Raw genomic sequence first — 19,507 nt, forward strand, 5'->3', positions numbered from 1 at the left:
TGATAAAACAGAATCTGCTTTGGCCAAACATACTTGAGAAAAATAAAATAAAAGTGACATTCTGGAACCCTGGTATAAATTAGATTTGATTTTGATGTTATCATTTTAGAGGGAAAAATACCACCAGGAACTGTGACATTCTCCAGTGATACAGCCAGAAGATTCTTAATACAGTATCTGAATTCTTTCCCAGATGCTGCCCAGTGAGAACACCATCCTAAGAATTAATGAATATAAACAAGTGATAAATAAATTCAGAGTTAACATTTTCTTGGCATTAAAACTATGAGATTCTGGTGCATTTGCAAAGGTAATATATGTATACAAGAGCATATGCAGCTGGCTTCATCTCCTAAGTGCTCATGTTTACATTTGAGCTTCTCATTCTGGGCTTCCCTTATCAGTGAGGAGGAGAAGGTAATTCTAGGGCACAGTTAGTCTCTTACTAAACTCAAACTCTAAAAAAACAGCCATATCTAAATAACAGTCAGGTGTAGTCACACATGTTGTGATCTATATTAAACCCATCTCTGATGTCACAAAGGCTTTTTTTTTCCTAGATTTTTTTTTTTTTTAACTTTCGTCAGAAAAAGTGACTGGAATGTTCCTCAAGATCAAATTTTGTTTATTCAGAAGAAATAAGAGAAATCACCTGATAACCTTGATACTCAGTTACTCTTTTTAAATCCTGTTTATTTATAGTTTGAAGAGTTAGCTTAAAGCAATGATAAGTAAAGACAAAGACTAAGATTAATTTCAAATTTAAAGACATTTAGAAAAAATTAAGTGGAAAAAGAGTGGTGGATCTTCTTTACTCTATTGTATTTACTGTTAAAAAGAGAGGAAAATAGAAGAAAGTGGGTGGGTAAAAACATATGCTTTTAAAAATCATTATTAAAAATTATTGAAAATCTCATATGACTTTTTTTTCCATTAGATTTTTAAATAAATTCTAGCTATTCAAGAGTTTTCAAAGTGTACTTTCCCAAGAGAGATACCATTTATGTATGGACATGGAAAGGTGTGGATCAAAGGCTTTACTTCTGTTCTTCATACTGTATAGAGCAAGCAGCAGCTAAAGTATTAATAGTACCAACACAAAGATTTACAGAGTTAGTGGGATTAAAATAGGGCTATGAAGTAGTAAATTAGAAGAATTCGTGGATTAGATAAACAAGAGAACAGTTATCAGTTAACTGATGGAAATAAAACTGAGTCATGTTGCATTTGGTTAGCCTTGCTGACAGCTAAACTCTCAGCCCCTCATTCACTCCCCTCTCCTACAAGATAGAAAGTAGAAAGAAGGCACGAAGACTCACTGGTTTGAGATGAAGACAGATTAATGGGGAAAGCAAAAGCTACATGTGCAAGCAATGCAAAATATGGCATTAATTCATCATTTGCCATCAGCAGGTAGATGTCCAGTCACTTCCTGGAAATCAGGGTTCCAACAATGGTCTATTGGTTTTGCATGGCAAGATTTTGGTAGTGGGGGTCGTACAGGGTAGTTTCTGTGAGAATATTGTCTGATCAAGCCAATGCTAGGTGGCTCCAAGATGGACTTGGTGCTGGCCAAGGCTGAGCCCATCAGCAACTGTGGTAATGCCTCTAGGATAACATATTTAAGAAGGGAAAAAAACTGTGCAATTTCAGCCAGAGAGAGGACTGAGAATATGTGAGAGAAACAGCTCTGCAGATACCAGTGTCAGTGCAGAAGGAGGGCAGGAGGTGCTCCAGGCACCGTAGCAGAGATTCCCCTGCAGCTGATGGTGCAGCCCATGGTGAGGCCAGCTGTCCCCTGCAGCACATGGAGGTCCATGGTGGAGCAGATCTCCACCTGCAGCCTGGGAAGGACCCCACTACAGACCCCACTACAGAACAGGTGGATGTGCCTGAAGGAAGTTGTGACCCTCTGGGTAGCCTGCACTAGAGCAGGGTTATGGCAGGACCTGTGGCCCCATGGGGCACCCAGGCTGGAGCAGCCTGTTCCTGAAGGACTGCACCCTGTGGAAGGGACCCACGCTGGAGCAGTTCATGGAGAACTGCAGTCCATGGGAAGGACTCACACTGGAGATGTTTGTGGAAGACTGTCTCCCATGGTAGGGATCCCACGCTGGAGCAGAGGAAGAGTTGAGGAGTCCTCCTCATTAGGAGGAAGGAGTGGCAGAGACGACATGTGAAGAACTGACCACAACTCCCATTCCCCATCCCCCTGCACCTCTTGTGCCGAGGAGGCAGAGAAATCGGGAGTGAAGCTAATTCTAGGAAGAAGAGGGTGGTGGTGGGAAGGTGTTTTTAAGATTTGCATTTATTTCTCTACCCTACTCTGATTTGATTGGTAGTAAATTAAACTAATCTCACCAAGTCAAGTCTGTTTTGCCCGTGATAGTGATTGCTGAATGATCTCTCCATGTCCTTTTCTCAACCCACAAGCCTTTCATTATATTTTCTCTCCTCTGCTCAGTTGATGAGGAGAGTGATAGAGTGGCCTTGGTGAGCCCCCGGCATCCAGACAGGGTCAACCAACCACAAATAGTTGCTTGTGAAGTCAAATGCCATAACCAGGATGCACACACACACCCCTTCTCCTGATCTTTTACTGCTGAGCATAGCATCATGTGTAGTGGGACATTTCTTTAGTCAGTTCGGGTCAGCTGTCCTGGTTGTATCTCCTCCTGACCTCTTCCCCACCGGCATCCTCCTCATTGTAGGGAGGGAGGAGGGCAGAGTGAGAAAGAGAGAAAGGCTTGGTACTGCTCAGCCACAGCCAAAACATTGGTGTGTTATCAATGCTCTTTTACCCACAAATGCAAAGCAAAGCATTACATGGGCCACTGTGAGGAAACTTAAATTCATCCCAGTCAGACCCAGCACGTTTATAGAAAATATTCCAAACATGGGTTCAACATAACAGCATTTTTTTATTTGAAAGATTTCCCTAGACAAGATGTTGAAGTCTTTTATCTTACTTTGATTGAAGTCTTGTATTTTCTATTTCTTATTTTAAATCTGCAAGAACACTAGGTATCTCCATATCAATTAATTATAACCTGAGACTTTGCAAATGACCATTCACATTCAAATAAAAATTATATTAAACTACTTAAAACTTAAATATTAAGGTTGAAATGCTATATTAAGTCAGGTAAAATAAATATTGACCTTATCTTAACATACCGAATTTTCAGCAGTGTATAGATAATAAAATGACATTGGATGATGGAATTTCCACAGGTATTAAAAAACAAAAACAAAAACAAAACACAAACACCTAAGCTAGTTAATTTTAGAAATTAACTTATGAAGTGTCAATTCCACCCCCAAAATTCATTGTAATATTGCAGAGAAATTGGAAATGAAATTTTGCTTGGAGCCAAACATAAGCACATGCATAAGAAAGAATGGAGCATGTAAACTCAGAAAGACAATAACTTGCTGCAGTGTAGAGTGTCAGAATATCCTAGCAGTCTGTCTTATTTATGGAAAAAGGTCTCAATAGTTAAAGGACATGGTGTCAGAAGGTGTGCCCCAAATAGCACCTTCAGTGTATAGATCTTCTTCACAACTTCTGTCTTGATTAGAGAATCTTTTTAGTACAGGCTCAAGCCTGAGTCTACCAGTCATACCAGTACTTTTTAAATTGTGTCTCTGCTGACTATAATGACAGAAGGCTTAAGATCCTTAGTGTGAGTGATGGCAAAAGGATACTCATGTTTTCTTTGCAGAATAGCTTTCCTCATGGCTATGCTGTTCCTTTGGACTCTTTTCTAAGTAAATGATAACAAATATTTCACTAACCTTCCACTACACCAGGTTGCTCAAAGCACCATACAATCTGGCTTCCAGGGATGGGGCACATCTAGATCAAATGTGTGAAGAGGAAACTTGGCAGGTTCTGTCGGGCTGTGTAATATATGAGAAAACAGGAAGAGCAAACTGGACCAGACTGAGGGTCTATTTGCTGAATGGTATGTCTTTGACAATAGGAAGGGGAAGTTGATTAGACAAAGCCCGTGAGAACCAGGCAAGCCTGGTGCTCTATCCTACTAGCTTTAAGCAGACTGTCTAGGGATTTCTGGAGTCAGAGATATTTTAGTTCACTAAAGTCCTGATGTGTTTCTCTTCCATGAGTTTGTTTTATTGCGTTTTGAACTGATTTGCACTTTTGACATCCAGAATACTTCTGGCAGAGTTTCCACAGTGTATGTATTCAGGTAAAAATACATTTCTTTTCTGCTTGTTTCAGCCTGTTCAGTGATAATGTCACTTGATGGTTCTAGTTCCTATACTGTTTGAAACAAGGAGTGTTTTCTACTCTTATATCCTGTGGGACTTGAAGTCCCAGCTAAATTCAATCCTGCAGGAGTCGTGTGTTTCTGAACTACAATTTAGGTTGCTATATCATTCTGTTACAATGAATACATTTATTTCACAGAAGACCAGATTCCTGTTTAGGAAACTTATTTTTCACTGTTTGGACAACCTACCCTCAAAAGAAAAAAAAATTATATAAAGATCAGTATAATGACAGGTTCAGATTTGTTGTTAGAATTACCTGTCAGATACTTAGAAAGAATCAGGTTATGGATGTTCATTCTACTACTAATCAGAAATAATAATAATAAAAAAATCTTTCTAATTTTAGCATTTGACAAAAATTAATGTTTTTATGAATTTGCAAGAACTAATAGCACCATTCAGAAGCACTCAATGCAATGTTTCATAAGTTCAATGTATGGTATTGCAAATTCCAATTTCAGGCAAAAATACATTGCTTTTTTTATCCCCCAAATAAATAGTTGTTCTATGGCAAGCTACCCAATAAATTTTATCCATAACCCCTAGAAAATTGTAGAGAAAAGACAGAACTGTCTGATTGCATTCAGTTTGAACAGAAAAGTTAAAATTATCATGAGTTAAAGCAATCATGCTTAATATTCCTTTTAGCTTTCCTGGTCAACTCTGTTATGTTCAGAAATTCTTAACATTCTAGTAATTTACAGTGATGTACAAAACTATTTTCTGTACCCCTAACATGATTTTAAACTTCCTTAGCACCAGAAGCTGGGGAAATGTATAGATGTTCTCAATGGATCTCCATTTGGGAGTTTTTTTATGAAGATGTGGGAAAGAGCCACATTTTTAACTCTCCTGTCCTCATTTTTCTGTCTTATGCAGCTAAACCACAACTAGGTCTCACATTATGTGTAAGTATATTGAAAGGCTGAATAATATACAGCTTCAGGCTGTAAAGTTCTAAAGAGAAAAGACAGGAAACAGTTGGTAAATCAATTGCCTGCATCCATTGAGAGATGTTCCAACCTGAAAAATGGTTTTGTCACCAAAAGACAGTAAAAAAACCAGTTTTTCTCTTTTAGTTCTTTCATGATTGATTTAACATTACAAAATATCAAAATTTATATAAAGGAAAACAAGCCAAAATCCTGGGTTGGCTAAAGCTATCCTCTAGCCCAGACTAAGGTCTCCCAGACTGCTACTATTGGCCTTTGTTTTATTTTGCAATGATCACTGTAAAGCTTCTCATTGCTCTTCCTTCTGAAGTACAATTTGAATCTGAGATACCAGGTATATGAAGTCTCAACTACTTCCAAGAGATTTTGGCATTCTTCTTGACTTCAGAAAGTGGTATTAAAAGTGCTATATGAAAAGCAAGGTGAAGAGGGACACCACTGTGAAGTGGCACTTGAGAACTGACTGCCTCTTGCAGGAAGTATCAGGGATCTCTTCTGTCACTTTGAGTTACCTCCTGTCTTGCTTCTCTTATTGCCCACCGTACACCTTGCTGGTTGACCCTGTGGTCCCACATGGTACACCGCACTCACAGCTCCGCTGCAACAATATCCGCTTACAGACTGGTCTCTCCTACAATGTTCAAACTTCTCACATCCTAAGGGGTGACAAATGGGACTCAAGGGGTTTAGTATGTCTCAAGCTGTCCAAAACACTGGGACAGGGTAAAAAGAGAGGGTTGAGGGAGCAGAGGACTGATTGTGAGACCACACCTACAGGGATCAGACAAGGTGGCTTCATGGTACAGGTGGAGATGTTAAACAGTGCTGCTCGAAAATTTTAAAAAAAAATGCTAAAAGTAATCCATAATAAGAACAAACATGATCACACAGCAAGAATGAAGTGAACAAATGTTGCATAAGGTACATGTAGCACACAAGTGAGGCACAAATGAACTAGGACCTATGCGTCTTAGTGAACAAGAGACACATCCATGGGCAGGCCTGCGGCCTGACCACTCTACAGCAGTCTCCGTGAGAGCGTCCCTGGCCAGCTGACTGGGAACAGACATGCTTATTAGTGTAGATAAGAGAGAAAGTATAAAAGGAGTTACAGTTTCTCAAATCTCTGCCTAAACAACTGTATTACACAGGATGCAAGTCATTCTAAACAATGCAAGCAAAATCATACACAAGCTGTTAGAGCTTCCAGCACTGGGAGACATACTGGGAAAGAAGGTGGATTTAGCATCACATATTGCTAAGAATCATGAGACATTTTTAAAATTTAAAAAATAACATCCAAGAAAAACAGACATTATGAATTTGGAATCCTTAAAGCTCAGCTTTTTAAAAGAAAGTTGAAATTCATATATAATGGTGTATTTCCAAGGTCTGAAACTCTCAAAGAATAGCACTAAATATCGACAAAAGCTATGATAAAATCATTGGAAATGGCAATCATGGAAGAATGATAGCTCTATTGTGGGAATTCTTCTGGAAATACTCTAAGTGCTATGTAAGAAGGTCTATTTTAATCATTACCATGATGTCTTCTGCCACAAAACTCTATCAGACTTGGATGAAAATGGTAATGAAATACAAGCTAGTGTATTATTGAATTATGTAACTTTCCATACAAGGCATTTAATAAAAGAGACATTATCACAGTAACCTCTGTGTATACATTGGTTTGACGTACTCTTCAGTGCCTATATATGATGTAATAGATCAAAAATATTTCTTCTGGATGGAGACTCCCATTTAAATCCAAGATAAGGAGTATCTACGAATAAGATATGCTTGATAGAAAAGTAGAAACAGCCATATGGTGTGAAAAAATGATTTTTGTCAATTATGTTTAGAGGCAAATGTTGGAATTGTGAAAAAATTAGAAGACAACCATTCTAGATGAAAAGGCTATTCAGTAGCTCACCTTCTGCTCATGAAATTTCTATCTTTCTTGATCTGTGTATATGTTGTGAACTAAACAGATTGGCCTGAATATTGCAAAGGAACTGAGAAATATAATCCCTGAAAATCCTACTTGTGCTTGGTGAAAGAGATAATATTTTTATTACAAAATCTGCCACAAATTGTTAGTATTGTAGTGTAACTGCTATTCAACTTTTTTTCTATGAGCCTTGTGAGGAAATAATATCAAGTTGCACTATCTAATATATTCATACAATCTCATGAACAGATCAATATTAATTTTTTACCAGTCTGAATCAAAACTAATATGTACTCGGTTGATATTCAATTCAAATCTGTTTTCTTACTTCCAAAGTTTACCCAGCTTCAGGTTTCAGACATCCACTTTGCAAGTGCATAGTTCAATTCTTCTTATATTTTAAATTGCTAATGGGTGAAAAAATAGTTTCTCTTTTTTAATCTGAAGCCTGGAAATTGCGTTCTTATACAATCCTTTCTGTTGTCAGGTACTAGAATAAAATAAATCATTGGCCTCTAAGGCACAACATTTTCTTAGTGAAGGTCAGTCATGACATTTAGACCAAAAAGTTCTCCTATTTACAGGCTAGATACAGCAAATAAAGGTAGTATGTTTTTTTCGTGTGTTTGTTTATTTTTTGTTCAGAGGACATTTGGATGTTTCTGGCACTTTCTTTTGCTGCTAGATCATATTATCTAAGAAATAATTCAGGGAGATATTTGAAGGAGGAAGAGAATTAGCATAATTGCTATGTGCCTCCTTCTCTATCAAACATTCTACAATGCTTTAGAAAGAGTCGGTAAGACTTCTTTGGATTTTGAGATAAATAGAAAGTACTGTCAGACATCCTTACCTTCCAAATCCCAACTTTGCAAATCCCACTGGTGTCACTAGGAGTCAGGTGTCTCATAAAACCATAGCACAGCGGCTCTGAAGGACTCACATTTTTCCTCCAAGTTACAACTAAATGAGCATATTGGCTATTATTAGGAGCCCAGATTGTGCAACTGCTTCATACAAGACTGATACGATATCCTCAGATGAAGAAAAAATAATTTATTATTCTATCTGGATCACATTTAACTCACATGTATGCAGATAATTTCAAAACAACTTTAAGTTTGACCACTGTTGCTAGAAATAATATCATTTGTACTCTGATTTCAATGGAACTCCGTATCATGTATGCACTAAAAAAATCAATTTTTTGTTTCTTTTTTTCTGGAGACTTTTTGGTTTACCCTGTGTCCTAGTTTTGACTGGGATAGAATTAATTTTCTTTCTAGTAGCTGGATCCAGACTACAAACCCCATCATTCTTGTCACGGGAACCGAGCCAGGCATTGGAGCACTTACTGCAGTACTCATTCCTGGATCCAAGACTACAAATCCCATAATAGATGTTGTGGGAGCCGAAATGGTGATAAAATCTGTCTCTCTTTTTTTTTTTAATCTCTTTTTGTTCTTTGCTTTCCTTTTAGTAAGTGGTAATTAACATAAGGTATAAAACCCCACATGCCACAAAACTTTCTGCCACTAAACGGCTTATCAAATGAGCCTAAGTAACATATATCTTTCTGACACTAAATAATTTACCAATTGGGCCAAGCTGCAAAAAAAAGTTTTGTTTATGGACCTTAAGTATCGTGTATACTCTTTTCCAACTGAGAGGGTCAACAAATCTGAGTCACCTCTCCCCACTGCTCTGGGTGGGATATGACAGCTACTCTTGACATACTGTGCTATGTGTAAGAATGAAATCCCCTGTCTTACTGAGCTACTTGGGTGTTCAAAGACTAATTTGCAATGAATTGTTTCTTAATTAGGGCAGGAGTTCTGGGGCTGGGTAGAGGGAGTGTCTATGTATTTTGGATACCTCCAGGGCTACGCATCAGATAAACAGAAGAATTCAGTCTCCCAGTTTCAGCCATGGGCTTCCAATTCCTTTGCAGATCTGTCCATGAGTGTCTATGGATTTTAAGCAAATACTTTTTATACTGAAAAATATTTAATTTGTCATGCAAATTTAAAATTTGGCTAATATTCTGACTTTGTAAACTAATGTATAAGTCTTAAAATACCGATCAGTGATCTATCTTCTAAAACATAAATAAAATAAATGATCAAATAAAAAACATGTAATCAATAAAATTGTAACAGAAACGAAGTAAACTATTTAAAGGAAAATCCATCTTTAACCATAAACTATTCTGACAAGAAGGACTCATCAAGGCATAGATGGTAGACACTTTTGGTCTTCTGGTGTTTAACAGCTAAGTGACATCTCTGCTTGTTTGTCTTCTTTCCATTCTAAACGGCTATTTTTATTGATAGTCTCTGAATTACTGAGTGGACATAGAATTCTGCTTTTGTCAGCAAGTATGAAGTACAAGTTTTTCATAATACTAATTTTTTTATTAGCTATGTGCAAGTTGTCCAGTGGGTGCAAGCCAGAATCCCAGTTAAAATAAAAGCAGGCAATAAATAAAGATATGCATAAGTTATTGATGAATAAGGCACATGGAACAGCTATAACTTACTTGAAAGTTTTATGTTGATACTAATATCTAGGGCAGGGGATCTTGACCTTGGCCGGCTGATGGACGCCCACCCAGCGACTCACTCGCTCCCCCTTCTCTATAGGACTAGAGAAGAAAATACAGTGAAAAAACTCAGGAAATCAAATTAATTAAAGGCAGTTTATAATGAGTTTTTTATTTATTATTGTGTGCTGCTATGAGGAAAGTTAACCCCATCCCAGCTAGATGCAGTATATAAGTACTTTCTATTATTCTAAGATCTAAAATAATCAATTACGTGCTATAGTCCACTCAAAAAGTGGAATAAGGAAGGTAATCCTTGAGTCTAACCTGGGATAACAAATTATCCACAAGTAAGTTTTAGCAACATTTTCAATGCTAATATAAGAAGAGCTACTTCAGGGCTTCTTAGTAATGTAGGCAAAGTTAAATTTTGCCACCACTGCAAGGATGCAGAACAAATTAATAAACCCTGGAGAGACGGACTCTCCTTTGGCTGTCACTGATGGATGGGGGAGAGCTGGTCAGATGTGGCAGTCTGAGAGCCAAGAGTGCTGATGCTGGGAGTTCTTTCAGGTCCCCAAGGCCCTCTGTGCCGAGACTCTTCACTCAGCAGTGAAAGGAGCAGCACACTCACCTCTCTCTCTGAGGCTGGCATAGGTAAAGTAGGCAGCAGTTATTACCTCCCCTCCTGAAGTGATTTGGAATCATTGAATCATAGAGTCATTTAGGTTGGAAAAGACCTTTAAGACTATTGAGCCCAACAGCAAAAAAAAAATCTAAAAAAATAAAAAAATTACCACACCCCTTCTAGAACTAGACCCAAATCTACATTTTACAATGTTTATGACACAAGAACTGAGGTAAGCATCAGATCCAGGATGGTGACAGACTTATCTCATGTCATTCGCTACATGCATTTATGAAGCTCCATCAGAAAGCTGTTCAGAAGGAATATTGCAGCAGGCTGTTCTGCAGCCTTCACCAGTGGTAAGTAATTTGCTTTTAATTTCCACTTCAAATATGTTTCTGGCCACTTCATACCAAGATGTTCTCCTGTATACCTGATTGTATTGTCTCTCAGGCAACGATGTACCTATTGGACTGAGGCATAAATCTACTGGTGGACTTGGGAGAAAAGGGGTTCTGGAGATTTTAGGCCTGCCTTGTTACAGACCTATGGTAAAATGTGTTGCCAGGTTTTCTGACATTAAGGTGAACAAAAAACTGACCATCTTCTTCATGAAATCACGGCTGCATCAGTGCCTGCAAAATATCGTATTTCCAGAAGCCTTTGATAGTTCTTAGCTTTCCTCGATTTTCCAGGGATTTTATTGACAGCAAATATGTTTTCTGAATATCACCCAGATGTTAGGGTAAAATGTTGGCAGTTCACTGAGAAAGTTAGGCATTTTTGAGTAAGCCTGGATCCAGCACTGGGAGCCAAGATGAGGCCACAGCACCCTTCTGCTGTGATAAAGAAATGACAGCTTGAAAATGTCATTTCTGAAAGAGCTGTTAGTCTTTGGTATTTCATATATTGGTCTAGTTAAAATTAAAACAATAAAACAAAACTATTAGTGGATTTGGTTTGTATTCCTTCTGCAGGATAGTGTACTTAATACTCTCAAGATAGTGCTTTGCTTCTGAAGTATAATAGCACAGCTATATAGGAAGGAGGAAAAGACAATTAAACTATTCAGAAATTCAGGAAAATGAAATACCAAGTCAAAAAAAGTGAAAATAATGCAACCTCACTGGACTGACAAAAGACAGATGATAAGTTCCTTCTACTCTCCTTTATTTTTTTATTTATTTTAAAATATCTTTTATTATGTCAAAAATTATTTGTAAATGACTGAAGTCCAGTTAAATAAAACAAATATTTTTTCAGATGAAAAGTAACATGAAAAGTGGGATTTAGATCATCTAGCTTTAACCACAAAAAAGCTGGACTTCTGATTTAACTAGTCACCTAGATTACTTCCACGGTAAATAAAAGAAACAAGCATCATACATGAGCAGTTTACACAGATGACATCAGATGTCTAAGGTATGGTCTAAGAATGAATAAAGATGGATCAGTGACTAGCCTAGCTCTTGAGTGGAGTGAATGAGATGAATCTCACAACATCTCTGAAGCATAGGCTTGTTTTTGCTTTCTCTTTTAATACTGTGTCTTTTCATATATTCTTCATCCCAATACTGACTCCTGATATCACACCAATAAACATGCTCTCAGCTCTAAATTCTCAGTCTCTGTTTCACCATTACAAGGTGGTCATATGTTTGTATGCCAGCATCAGTCACAGCAGAATAGGTCTTCAAATGGTTTTAATATTTGACAGAAGCCGAAAAGAAAGCCACACAAGTGGTGCAGCTCAGTGGTGACCGAGAGAAATAACATAATGGAATCCATTTAAATTACATTCTTAAAAAATGAAATCCAAATGCTGACTTCCATGTTTCTGCCTTTAGATTAACAGCTCATAATTATTTGTTCATAAACAACTCCATTTTAATCTTTCTCATATGTAGATACTGCAAAATCAACTAAAGTCAGGATATAAGTTTATATTATATTCCTTATTTATACTGTAGTTGTTAAACCATATTAATATATTTTTCCATCACTCTTTGTGTGATTAAAACACTACATAGAAAAATGTTTTTAGCCTGAGACAACAACAATTATGAAATTTTGAAGTTTGATTCTGAGCCTAGATCATCAGGTGTGAAAATTTGATTTTCCCCCATTGTGGCCTTTTGGGTGATATTAAAAAAACCCCACACAAATTAAAATGTTATTCATTGGAATTCACCGCATTTCATGGTTTATTATTAATTAAATATTAAATTGTAATCTTGCAAATTATTTACCAGGTATGCAAATGCATTTTTGTGATATTTAATGTTTAGTTAAAAAAGTACCTAATGAAGGCATACAAAGTACAAGGTTTTAATAGTTTGCAGTCTTCTAGTCATTCTATAACTACCATTTGTCATAGCTGTCTCATAGCTCTTTCATAACCTCTGCATAAGAAATGAAATATCTCAGTGCTGCTCCTGTAGAACAAGTGTCCATTGTGACAGGAACTGATGGGACATGTGCATGCGATCTCAATAGGAAAGTAAGTGATTAGAGGGATGTTAAAGAAGTTGTTTGAACTCTCCAATGTTATGCATCTGCCTTAGGTAGCTAAAGGCTCAGCTGGCAAACAAGGATGGTGTCGCTTCAGACAACTGACGAAGTTGCTTCCCTTTTCTGTCCATTCAAACTAACTGCTGCACAGATTTCTGAGTTCTTTGTCAATCACGTCCTGATCACAGGCTAAATTCAGTTAGTTTGGGTTTTTTTCCCTCAGAAAATTGCACCATAAACTCTTGTTGCTCAGGATTTTATTAATGTCCATTTCAGATGTCCCTGCAGGAAGGGTAGAGCACAGATGGAGGCTGGCCACCCATCTGAGTTAAGCCAGTCCTAGTCATCAATCAGCCTCTGTAGTTTATAACAGGATATCTTAAGGAAAAGTCGTACCAGTGATATCTTGCTGTAAAAAGCTGACAGGTTCAGAAATTGATTAATGAGCAGGTCAGGAGTCCATCAAGTGAGAGCAAGATAGAGAGGTGGGTGTACCATTCTAAAGCAAGCTCTTGCCACTCATCCATCAGAAGCCTACATTAGCAGATTAGTCACTTCAGTTTCCTTTTTCAATTGACAGAGAAAGAGGCTCCTCTAAAGGTGAGCCAAAGCTGGAATCTGACTAACTCAGCTCCCTTCAACTGGAACCCTTTTCTTTCCTTTGACTGAATAGGAGGACTGGAAAGTGACCTAACTTAAACCCAGAAGTTAGACGTTGTGATCACTCCTTAAGAACTAATAAATGGCCCTTTGAAATATTGGCAAAGTCTGTTGAAGGGCCAACATTCTCACAAATTACTTAGGCAGAGGCTACAGATTGCATCCATTCTACAAATACAGTGAACGGAGCATTTCGATTACTACGTACCACAGTTTTTCCTGAAGAGTATATCAAAGAGTAATGAAGAAAAGATGTAAACAAGGCAGTTGAATTCACCTCTCTTCTGATGCTCCACTTCCAAGCCTAGCAAGGACCAGGCAAAAAATTGACAGATTATAGTAAATGCCAGAAAGTGCATTTGATTTCCTAGTCCTTTTTTTTACAATGACAGTCCATATTTATGTGTTGAGCTTTGCACTCCATTCAGGTTACTCAGGAACAACGCAATAAAAAGTGATTCTGACCCCAAGAAGGCAAGCCATTTTCCAGTGCTGAATTTCCCATGCCTCTCTGTTCCCATTGTGTTTGAGAATGTAGAGTGGGCATCTCTCAGTATAGATGGTATGAGATACACAAGTATTAATACTGAGGTGCAGGACTGAAGACATATTTTCTTCTTTTTCTGAGCTTCATTGGAAAAATTATTCTTGAATTAAAGGAGTCACATCAATGATGGATGTCACACTAAATGTATGTTTCTGTAATAATGATAAATTACTCCCTTGTTATGAATGTTAGTTTTCTAATTAAATTAGCAAACATTCAGTCATGGAGGCCATATTATTGTTCTTATTTTTAACTATCTTTACAATAGCTCAATGGAAACTTTCACTAGCAATTTTATGATAATGATGGGATCTAAATGGTGTCAGCCTTAGATTCTTTTGCTGCTTCAGTTTTTGACTGCAAAGCTCTATGCAAACCGAATAAAGAAAACAAACAAACAAACAAACAAGCAAACAGAAACAACACTTTTTTTTTTCTTTTTTTGAAAGAGCAAGGGTATGCAGAGAGCAAAGCAAGTGTAGTGAGTTAGCACTAGAAACATCTCTTCTCAGCAGGGTATATTAACCTGCAGTGAGCTTTCTGCTGCCATGGTAGACCAATTTCAATCTTCAGGAAGGCTTGGTATCTCCACGTTAAATTACAGTGTCAACTTGGTAATATACCCACATTTCTGACTCAGAAAAAACCATAATTTAGTATTATCTAACATTACTGGAAATAATTTAATAGAGCTAATTACACTAACTATTTGTGGTATAAACATAGCACTTTTTTTTTTTTTTTTTTACAGAAATCCACCAGGGAAGACGTTTTGGTTCTATAAAACTGATATGGCGTGGGTTCCTGGTGGGAAAACAGGGAACTTCAACAGTGTAAGAAATAGGCATGCCGAAGATACTGATTTTAGACAGACTCTGATGATTAGTGTTTCAGGCAATTTTTTTAAATTTCTATCTAAACTTCTATTTCACCAGTTCTAGTGAATCTGGAACCCATCTGTGCAATGGATTTAGATAAATCTGTTGTGTCAGCCCATGTGATTCGTCTTTCATTAGTCAAAGACATGTTCATATTTTCAGGATATATATTAGAAGGCTGTGCAAAATATTCTGTTAATTGGAGAGTGTTTGTCTGTTTCTGGGGTTTTCATACAATTTCTCCTGCCAAGTGAACCTGAATGACATTGAGTGTATTAGCACAGCAAGATAACACCGTGAATAAGAAGCAAAAAGCTATGAAAAAAACTTTTTAAATGTCCTTTGGCAGGTGAGGGAGTTAAACTTGGATGTGCACATCAACAATAATATCATGCCTGATGAGATACCAGAGAGAAATCTTATCCAATGAATGGCGTCATAGTCTGGCATTATTTTGTGTGGAGACACAATAGCTGAGTGAACATCAGACTGGATACTTGGATACTATCAAAAGCCAGGTACATCACTGCTCAGCACGGGCAAGATTTTAATGGTTAAAATGTGGACCTCTTTGGATTGCATCTATGTAAAAGTGTAATGGATTTACTGTCTGATTTCAGACCTTAAAGAAGCATTTTTAACAAGTTACATCTGCCCGCACCCTTATATGCACATGGATGGGGATGCAATCTGGTTCTCCTGGGCTAAAACTGAAAAAAAAAAAAAAAAGAAAAGAAAAAAAGAGCCACCTACTTAGTCTTTAAAAGATGTCTGAACATATTAAGCACTTAATTTTTGGTACAGTTTTTTTTAAAATGTTCATTTCCAAATAGCTCTGAAAATCTTTTTACAGAAGTGGTACATGTAGTCTGTAAACCTCTATATTCCAAGAGTTTTACAAAATAAATGACTGGATAAGCCTAATTATTAAAATTTACTATATGCCACCAAGATAGGAAAATATCATTGCTTCTAAATAAGTATTTGAAGGTTTAAAAAGTGAACATCAGTAAATTCAGGAACATTTATTTATTTTGTAGATTATTAGTTTTGATGGCGCAATGCTCATTTGCCTAATTTTAACATAGAAAATTTTCCAATGGGGACCAGCCTGCCTACAAAATTTCTAGTTAGTTAATGACTTTTGAGATGGGACACAGATCAAAATAACTGTGGGTTCTCAAACATTTTTATGTGGATATGCCTATGCACAGGTTTTAGCTGGGATAGAGTTAATATTTTTCATAGCATCTTACAGGGTTCTATGTTTTAGATTTGTGACCAAAACAGGGTTGACAACACAGGGATATTTTCATTATTCCTGAGCAGTGCTTACACAGAGTCAAGGTCTTTTCTGCTTCTCACACCACTCCACCAGTGAGTAGGCCGGAGGTGCACAAGGAGTTGGGAGGGGACACAGCTGGGACAGCTGACCCCAACTGACCAAAGGGATGTCCCATACCATATATTGTCATGCTCAGCAATAAATGCTGGGGGAAGAAGGAGGAAGGCAGTGCATTCAGAGTGATGGTGTTTGCCTTCCCAAGTAACTGGAACATGCGGTGGAGCCCAGCTTTCCTGGAGATGGCTGAAGGGAATCTGACCATGGGAAGTAGTGAATGAATCCCTTGTTTCGCTTTGCTTCTGCTCATGGCTTTTGCCTTACCTATTAAACTGCCTTTATCTCGACCCAAAATTTTTCTCACTTTTACCCTTCCAGTTCTCTCCAACATCTCATTTGTCAGGGAATGACTGAGTGGCTCTGTGAGGCTTAGGGCTGTTGTTAACCCATAAATGTCTACTTCAAAGAGCATGCCTACATTAGGCATGTGATGTCATGTCACATTCACTTGCTTGTAATTAGTTAAATATTTACCATATATGTAAGTTACCACTGAATAGTTAATTTATTTTTATAACTGTCATAGCAACCAGAAAATTAATTAAAGGTTATGCAGATGATAAATGAAAAATAGCATAAATGCCAGCACATAAAATCTGAAAATAGGATTTTTATTCCCTATTTTTTAAAGAAAATTAGTTAGGAAAATATCACAGTTAGCTGGGAAAAACAAAAACGAAACCAAAAACAACCAAAGAAAAAAAAAATTAAAAAAAACCAAACAGAACCAATTGTCTGTTCAGAATTCTTATGCTGGATGTGTCTTATGTTTCCTTTCAAAAGGACAAAACTGAATAACAGCATTTAAAATGTTCTTGACCAGAAAATAAAAATTAGAGAAGTAAAATTACTTTCTGTCTCTGTTAGATTAACAGCTGAATTAATGCAGAAGGGACACAAGAAACTAAATGAAGGGATGGAAAAATACCAGTGATGTGCCTTGGAAGTATTAACTGCAAATAGCATACTGACTCTATCGTATTCCTTTACTTTTGCCATTCTTTAACTCAGAGTCTGGTTGTGCAGTTCTAATCTAACTAGGTTGTATCCAGCATGAAAAAGATCTGAAGCAGAGTGAAAGCTGTTGTATCGGGTCATACAGAAATGACATTTATCCCTGTTAAATGATCATAGGGTAAGAAAGAGAGAGTATAAGACAAGGCTCAGACAAAGCAATCCTGGTCCTCATACAGCTGCCAAATTTCCATAATCTGCAGCTCAGGGACTTTTCCAAACCACACGTTACATCCTCAGGATCATGTTTAGCAGCCACTAAAGATCTATTCTTTGTGCATAGGTCCAATTCCTTTTTGAACTCATTTGTACTTTTGGCTTTCTTAACAACTTGTGTCAATAAATTATATGCTCCAATTGTGCTCTATGGGGAAAAGAATTTCCTTCCTCCTCAGCACCTTTCTAGTGTCTCTTAGGTTCTGGAGTAAAAAATCTGGATTGCATGCAAGACAAGCCTGGAGAAAGAAAGGATGAAATGTCTATTCTTAATGGAAAGCGAATAAATACCAATTATCCTACACTTTCCCTACTGCAGTGACTAGATATGTTGTCATTGGCTTCACTGAGTATGTTTCTACAGCTACTCAACAAAAAAGCTTTTGTTGTGTTTCTACTAGCTCTGTTTCAGAGACTTCTTCAGAGCTGTTACTAAAATTCTTGGCACTCTTTTTTTTTTTTTTTTTTTTTTAAATTGGAAAAGTGAAGAGCTTTAGAATTTGGAATTATCTCGAAAATCTTCTTTCTCCATTAAAACAATGACCTCACCTTCTTTAAAAAAACAGCTCTTCCTCCAATGTCTAAAGCACATTTTGAAACTTTAAATAGATGCTTTAAATCTGTAACTTGGTATATAGTTCCAAACACTTTTCCTGCTGGCAAAAAGGACTTCCTACAATCTATCACACTCATTCCTCACAGGTATTCTAAGAACTGTTGGATTAAAGAGATCAGCAAACCAGTCATCTGGTTTCAAAATTACTGCATGGGAAGTGCAGGAATAAGAAAAGGTAACTACACAACAGAAATTCCTGAAGTTATCATACCTGTCAAACAAAGGTAAGTGAAAGCATATCCCTACCATCCCATCTGAGATCTGCCCGCTTGCTATAGAAATAAGACAGCAGTAACTTGTTTATACATCTCAAGGCCAGAACATTGTCAGTGACTGACAGGATTTCTGCAAAACTGCCAGCAGCCATTGCTCTTCAGTAGCGGAGAATATTAATGAGTCTTACCCACAATTTTCTCCAGGGCTCCTTCCTGCAAGATGTTACAGAGAGGAGTACACCACTATGTCTTACAGGTACCCTCCATCTGGAAATTCCCTTCAGTTTTGTTTCATGGTATAAAAGATGTGAAAGGTTTAACCCATAATATTGTGGTGGCTTTAGTTATCATTTGAAATGTCAATATTTGTCACGGCATAATTGTCCAAATTGCATATGGTATCCAAAAAGAGGCTTTTATAATGCAAGACAGACATAGTTCTATATGAAATATTTCAACTGTTGATTTTTAGATTTATATCTTTCTGTTTTTCAAAAGAACAAGTTTAAGAACACTGATCAAAACTTAATGTACTTCACTAACAGGTAGCATAGGTTTAACTACCTTTTTTATTATTTGAACTGAAACACCATTCTTCAGAACTACACAATAGTTCTGAACTTGTCTAAGGTCTTTTGGGAAAAAAAAAATTAAAGGTGCTTTAAAATCTTTCCTGTTTAGTGGTTACTCAAAAGAAGAACTCCATTATGTCTATAATAAAATCTTGATTTACCAAGTCTATCAATAACCCATAAGTGAGAGACTTCCCAGACCTTAAAGGTTCTTTCTAATATAAAAGATTATTTCTTATGCAGTCATTTATTTCTCACCATTAGTCAGCTGTCATAGACAAAAATAGCATTTCACAGAAGTCATCTGCAGTTTTCCTTTGGCCACTTTTGCTAAATCTGCAGTTGTCAAATTATTTAAGCAGCATCTGGTTTTGCCTTCAACTCATCTTTAACAGAAAGTCCACATTATTGCTAGTGTCCTGAATGCTGATCCTGTCATACTTGGGCTGAAATATAATTTGATGCACTTGGGAAGAGGGCCTAATAATACCAATTATAAACAT

This window comes from Caloenas nicobarica, chromosome 1, assembly GCF_036013445.1.
Source record: "Caloenas nicobarica isolate bCalNic1 chromosome 1, bCalNic1.hap1, whole genome shotgun sequence".
Lineage (NCBI taxonomy): Eukaryota > Metazoa > Chordata > Aves > Columbiformes > Columbidae > Caloenas > Caloenas nicobarica.